Raw genomic sequence first — 7164 nt, 5'->3', positions numbered from 1 at the left:
AAAAAGAGGTCATACAGGGCTATATTTATGTGACATCACCATGGGTGTGAATGATATCTCTCAGGAAGACCATGCAGAGAAAAAACAAACTGTAGCAGGGTGGGTAGGGGAGGAATTGACATAAGAGATAGTCCAAAATAGCATGATTGACAAGGTAGGAAGAGACCCAGGGGAGAGTAGCTATGGAGGCCAAGGGTAGACATTCAGGAAACTAGGAGTGGTTAACGATGTCACAAGCTGCAAAGTGGTAAAATAAGAAGAAAACTACAAGTTGACACTTAGAAGATAGTTATGAGTGGGATACGGAGCAAGTAGGCAGTGGGGGTCCTGGGGATGGAGGGTAGCAAGGAGCCATCTCCCAATTTCACCTAGAGCTGACCCTGTACAAAGGAGCCTTATTTAAGGTGATTTGAATACTTTGTTAACAGCTTTTAGAAAAGGTTGGTTGAGGACGGAGATTGAAGCTCTCGGCTTAAATTAAGGTTCTGGATTATTTATGGATTTAATTTATCCCTATGATGCATGTCCCCAGTTGACACAAGCTATCAAGTGTTAGCAGCATTCTTTTCTTCTTGAAAAAGTAGGAAGAATATTTAATCATAACTGAGCTGCACTAATAGAAATTTTAATAAAACTGGGCTGAGCTAGGGCTGGGAGGTTTCATAAGCAATCAGAGAGTGTGAATGTTCCTCTGGGTGCTCTCTGTGCACTTGGTGTAATTCTTAGGACTGAAATATAGTATTTAATCCAAAAAGCTCACAGAGTTTTCATAAATGCAGTTTAATTTAAAGTCTATGCAAGCACATGCGGTACATAAAGCACAACTTTCTGGGACTTTTAAGCCTCTCTACAACTTAGATAAAAGTTAAAAGAATAAAATCTTTGATAAATTTGGTAGCATGCTCATTTAAATTGTTTACCTTCAATGGAAATCCAAGTAAAGATTGAAACTCCACCTGCCTTTCTACATACTCAGTTGTTCCTTGAGGATAAATAAGAAGACCTGAAGAATTATTGCCATCTGGAGCTTAGAGGTCATCTAGTACAGTGTCTTCATTTTGCAGTGAGGAAACTTAGAGCCACAGAGGAGAAATGCCTTTTCCAAGGTGCATTACTGTTAGCGTCAGTGCTGGGAAAAGAATTAAGGTACTTGCAGTAGGGTGAAACCCCACATTGCTACTATTGCTGGCAATAAAAAAAAGCAATATGACTCAAACACTACAGATTCTTCCAATTCCTCCTTCAGACCTCTTTAATCCTGCTAGAGTTTTCTTTCCAAAAACAAATCTGATTGCATCATTCCTTCCATGTTAAAGTCTTCAGTGGCTCCTCTGAATAGTAGCCAGACCCCTACCTATTTCTGTGGTCATATGTACCCAACCACTGACCCTCATGGGCTACTTAACCATGTGCAGTCCTGGGACTCATCTTCTCTCATGCCTTTTCATTATGTCTTCCTGGGAGACCCCTCCACCTCCCTGGTACTTAACAACTCCTGTTCATCCTCCAGAATTCAGCCTTGTACTGCCACCTCCCAGAAGCCTTCCTGCACCTTCTCCCTTTGTGCTCCCATATTCTATGCGGTTGTATTTCTGTTATACCTGCCACGCCGATTGACGACTGTTTGCTTATATGTTTGACTATTTGCTTACATGTTTGACTGTTCAACTAGAAGATCCTTGAGTACAGAGAGAATGTTTTACCCATTTTGACATCCTGAGTATACAATGCCTGGGGTGTATAGTGTTCAGTAAGTGCTTATGGAATTGAATTGAACACTAACAACAAATGTAGAGAATTGTGAGTCTCTAATACAATATTTAGATGAGAGTATATCCTGTGAGCTCCCAACAGTTTGAAACTAGGCTAGTTCGTCCACCACTTCTGCCAGTTTTCCATAACCTTTGGAGAAACTGGTCAACTTGTTATTCCCTAGGGACACCATATGCATTTATTCTTCCCACTGTGTCTTTGTCCATGACATTGTCTCTGACTGGCAAGCCCCTCATTGTTTATTTAGCAGTTATTGACTACCTTTGTGTCTGACATTGTGTTGGGCTCTTATCTTTTCCTTCCTAAACAGGCCTCTACTGTTTGAGGCCTCCTCAAGTTCTACTCACACTTGTATCTTCTTCTAATCAATGGTCTCAGTCCTCATCACTTTACTTCTTATAGGTATGGCACATTTGATATTTAATAAATGCTACCTTTTATGGTTATTTTTCATTCTGGGCATATTACACACCTGTTCAACTAAATTATAAGGCTCTTGAGGGCAGAGCTGTATTTTCAGCAGCAAACTTTATGTAGAGTCTTAATACATGTTGGTCAATGATCGAGAGGACTTGGGGGGCACATTTTTATGCTGAGGCTCTGTCACTGTGCAGTGTGTTTGTGAGGATGCTATTCATGGAGACAGGTCAGGATGGCTGTGGTCAGGGATTCTGGAATTGAAGGGCAACTTTGGGAAGCATAATTGTCCGAGTTCATTAAAAGTAAATATCTCCCAGATGGAAAGATTAGATCATGTAGACATTTCCCCAAATTGCAGTGATTTATAGGCTTAATACCATAGCAATTAAAATCTGATTGGGATGGGGAATAATTTATCCAAAAAAATAAATAGAATTTACAAAGGAAATTCTCAAAAAGCATATTGTGAGAGGCTACTTTATTTAGCCTTTAAAAAGCTACAATTATTAAAATATTTTAGTACTCATTCACAAATTAAAAAATATTTTTCTTTTGTTGTTTTATCTATGCGTGCATGTTTTGTATTATACTATAATGCAAATGTAAAAATTGCCTGTAAACAATCTCATTTTGATCTGAGTCTTCATTTGAGGTAATGGTGGAAAAAAGCTTTAATATGCTTTCCTTCCCAAACACAACAGGGCAAGAAACTGGATTACAGTGAAAGAAAAGGCATTGAGAAGTATTTTTTTTTTTTTTAATCATGGTCCCTTCACATAAAAAATAATTATATTATTCCAGAGAGAACACAAAACAGAGGCAAAGGGCAGAGCTTTTCTATAGATATTGTTAGGATGTCCAGTTAGCCTTTTGGGGGTGGGGAGATGGGGAGAATCTAGTAAAATAAATACCAAATAGATTAAGTAATTAAGTGTAAAAATCAAACCACAGTCCAGTGTGAAAAAAACCAACCGAAGATTTATCAAACTCTGGAGGGGGTATACTTTACATACGTGGGGCTCAGAAAGGGCTTAGTGATGGCTTCATTGCACATGAAGATCTACAGTACTCATGCTGACCCTGTCCAGCACTGGGTCCCCAACGGCAACCGGCATATATCGGGTTCCACGGTTACTTGTAAGAATGTGGGGATGCATGGAGTGTAAATGAACGTGTAGACCTTCAGACTGATTGGCTTTGAGAGTTCTCTGTGTGCATATGTGTGTTTTGGTTCCCTGTGAACTCTAGAAAGAGGAGAGAAGAGGAAATGGCCTCATGGGACTTCCGTGTCACCACTTCTGAGACTTCAGGGCTGTGTCATTCTTCATGTATTATTGGAAGGAGGTGCAAAGGAGGACAAGATCTCAGAACCGAGAGAGAGAGAGAGAGAAAAATGCAGCTCTTTTAAGAATGTAAGATGGGGAGTGGGACGTGGTGGGAGTGTATTTCTAAATGGTTTTTAAGCAATTTTAATCATCTTTCTATTTCTGTGGTGGCAAATAAAATGTCTGCCTCCCAGGCTTCATGTCTTTTTCTCTAGCTAAAAAGCACTTGTAAGCTGGAAAAGAAGCTCCTCCATCTGGATTTTTGTTAGTTTCATAACTGCTTCATTACAGACATCAATAGGCCCATTACACTGTAGTTATAGCTGGCTTAGTTGGCTTTCTGAGGACAGAGCTGTATCTGCCTGGCTTACCCTTGTATCCCCTCCACTTATCTATTACCTATTTTAGAGTAGAAACTTGCAAACATTTGTGGAATGAATAAATAAATGCCTATTGTGTATCTTCAGAGAGTGGTAAAGACCTCTAAGACATAACCCTTGATTTGGAGTTTATCATGTGAAAATATCTGACCTTTATTAACACTTACTTTGTGACATTGTGTTTTCAGAGAACGCTCACTATTAAACTTTCTTACATTAATTAGCCTTAGAGACATGCGAATCCAGAATACATTATAGTCATTTGTCTTGGACTTGTTCATGTACTGAGTTCATTGTTTTATTTTGGGCACAGCTCCTTCTTCCCCTCTGTACTGTAAAGTTATTAATAGAAATAGGAGCTTCCCAGCTTCAGTGACATGCCTGAGAGGGATGTTCAAAAGAGATAGAAGGATTCATCTCCTAAGTAATTTGTATGCTTGGAGTACCACTCCTTAGAAACCCTGCTCTTTGTTGCTAACGTGGTTCATGATAGGGCTGGCATGCAGGAGTGAAGGCAACCAGGGAAGACAGGGAGAAACGGGAGCCTAGAACTAAAGCCCTCCTGTCCCCACCCCAAGACTAGGCAGGTGTTAAGGGTGGGCCAGGCGGAGGCATTAGCTAGCAGGGGGAAGAAAGAACAAGGCAAGTAGGCAGACCACAGCACCCAAGCAGTCTTGAGGCAGTCCTGGAAGAGGGTGTAAATGTAGATAGTAGGCGGAAAGGCATCTGGGAGATGAGTTAGTGTGGTGGTTAAGAATAGTAGGTTTTGGAAGCAACTCAAGTGTCCATCAGTAGATGAACTACAGACCGTAACTCCCTTGTCCTCTGCCTTCCACTTTGGTTTGTCCAGTGGACACTGGCAGCAGGTGATAGGAGGGTTACAGGAGAGAATCCTCCAGCTCCTTGCCCGCTGGGCTGCATACTGGCAGCCACTGTGCCCCTGTAGTACTTTCTCCTGTGGCTAAAGCTCTCTCAGAGATTGCCTGTGTGGGGTTAGTGATGATAATCACTTCCTACTTTTGTTAACCTGGGGTGCCTCCCCATCTCTTATTGGTTTCATTAAGCCTGTCTGCGCCTCTGTACAACTATGCTTGATTAAACTCTCTCCAGAGAGCCCCGTGTTTCCTGCTGGGTTCCTGACTGTTGCAGTGATACAGTGCTATTACCAGAAAGAAGGGGATTGATGCAGGGCAAACAGTAACAACAGATGCCTGGCAGCAACTGATGCTGACCCACTATGGCCCCCTGGATTGTAACTCTCCAGTCATCTCCCACGGACGGGATTGGGCCCACAGCTCTCCAGTTACCCCAGATGTGGGAAGAGAAAAAAAATTGGAAAAAGAGAATCTAGAAGGGCCTGACAGCAGCCCAGAATGACCAGAGAGGAGTTTTGTCCTAAGTGTTTGTACAGATATTCCTCTAAAAGGAAGGACTCCTTACATTTCTTTTGGGAAGTCAGACACTTTCCGTTTCCCTAGTGTGGACGAGGAGGTGGTGGTCCTACATTCTAAAAGAATTGCAGTTCAGAGTGTCATGGGCCTTTTGAATTTCAACTGTCTTCATGATTTCTTTTAAAGAAGATTGGATTGGAAACCAACTCCCAAATCAGGGGAGTATCTTCTGTCAAGGCTGTGTAGTCAGTCTTGATGGCGTTGTTAGCATCCTGCAAATCGTGAAGTGACAAACACTCTTGTTTCTGAACTTTCCATTTTAGCCATTTCTTCTTGTGTCATTCCAGAAAACAGGCAACACGTGGATGTGAAGTGGGAGACTTTCTTAATGTCATATCAGCTCAGAGGTGTCCCTTGTGCCAGTCTCTGAGCATGGGGTGACACTTCCAAACAGGTTATTACTCCCATGAGTTATTGGGTTGCTAATCACCCCAGTTACAGAGTGATCCCATTACATTACCCTGCAGTGTTCATTTAAGGGCGCTTAGACCAAAGCCCATATTTAAGAGTGCTCCCTTGTCTGTTTCATCTTGGGATTTAAATTGAATTCTCTAATGTTGGTAGAGCAACCTGAATCATTTCGTAATTCAGCTAAAAATAGCAGAGGGATCATAAATGCAGACCCCTTTCTCGATGTGAGTACTATCATGGGTGGGGAAAATGCATAGTATTTGCTGGGAGAGGCCACTTAAATTCCCTTTTGGTTTCCAGTAAAGTCCTGCATGCGTTGTACTCAGTCACAACTGCAGGCTTAGATGTCAGAACACTCATTTTCATAAATAGACCTGGAAAACATAATCACATTCAACCCTTGCTGTTTTGAACTCTGGAGTAACTTTAGAGAACACACTGGTTTAACTAACACTTACTTAAAAAAGTTAAGGTCAAAATTCCAGACAGTTTGTTATTCAATTATAGAAGGAAATCAGGGATTTCTTTTATAAGGTTTTCTGCTGCTGCTCCTGTCTCTTTTGAGTATGTGTGTGTATGTGGGAGTCAAGGTTAGCCTTGTTAGGTAGGCTATTTTTATTTAAATGTGTTGAAGTCTACAATAAAACATTATATAGACATTCCCCAAGTTGCAGGCGTGATGGTTTCAAGGTTACTTCATGGAGCTGGAGCACTGGCTGTGCAGGCCCTGAGGGCCTGTGGTCCCAATGGGGTGGCTGTGGCGTGCTCCATGGCATCTGGAGGTGGTGTTCCTACTGATGATGAGCTGACGACTGGATTGGAGATGCAGGTCATGATGGTTGCAGGGAAGGGACTGGACCTATATAGTGTATTACCCCCCAAGGCAGTTTCAGGCACCAAGGAAGACCCTAATTTAGTTTCCTCCATCACCAACAAGAGTATAGCGGGCTGCATCTGTGAAGAGGACAACAGTGCTGTCATCTGATTTTGGCTGCACAAAGGCAAGACCCAGCAGCAATGCCCTAGCTGTGGAACCCATTATAAACTGCTGCCCCACCAGGTGGCCCACTGAGCCCATGCGCTAAGTTATTCAGAATGTGCTGTAAAGTTTCTTCTTTCCAACTAAGACTAGCTCTTGTATTGGCTGATATACCAGATCAGGCTGTATACCTGATCTGTGAATGTTTCTTGTATATGTGGTACCAGTTACAACATAACAACTCCTCCCCTACCTTCCCCACTGGCAAGCTATTCTGCTCTGCTCTCCTTTCCTTCTTGCCATTCATTAGCTCCAGAAAGCAATCTTGGGGTTCTTGGACTCTAATGCCAGCTAAAGTCTGACTTAGGCACATTTCTGACCTACTTACCTCTTCTCCATGACTTTCCTTCTTTCTTTTGAGATAG

At 42.0% G+C, this 7164-nt stretch overlaps 1 pseudogene; it reads left to right on the top strand.

Moving 5' to 3' along the window:
• The first annotated feature begins 6439 nt into the window (after positions 1-6439).
• On the top strand, positions 6440-6832 carry LOC105529416 (annotated as a pseudogene).
• Positions 6833-7164: the final 332 nt, after the last annotated feature.

Source organism: Mandrillus leucophaeus, unplaced genomic scaffold (assembly GCF_000951045.1).
Source record: "Mandrillus leucophaeus isolate KB7577 unplaced genomic scaffold, Mleu.le_1.0 Scaffold764, whole genome shotgun sequence".
NCBI lineage: Eukaryota > Metazoa > Chordata > Mammalia > Primates > Cercopithecidae > Mandrillus > Mandrillus leucophaeus.
Note: the sequence above shows the minus strand (reverse complement) of the source record. Positions and strands in the feature narration are given on the sequence as shown.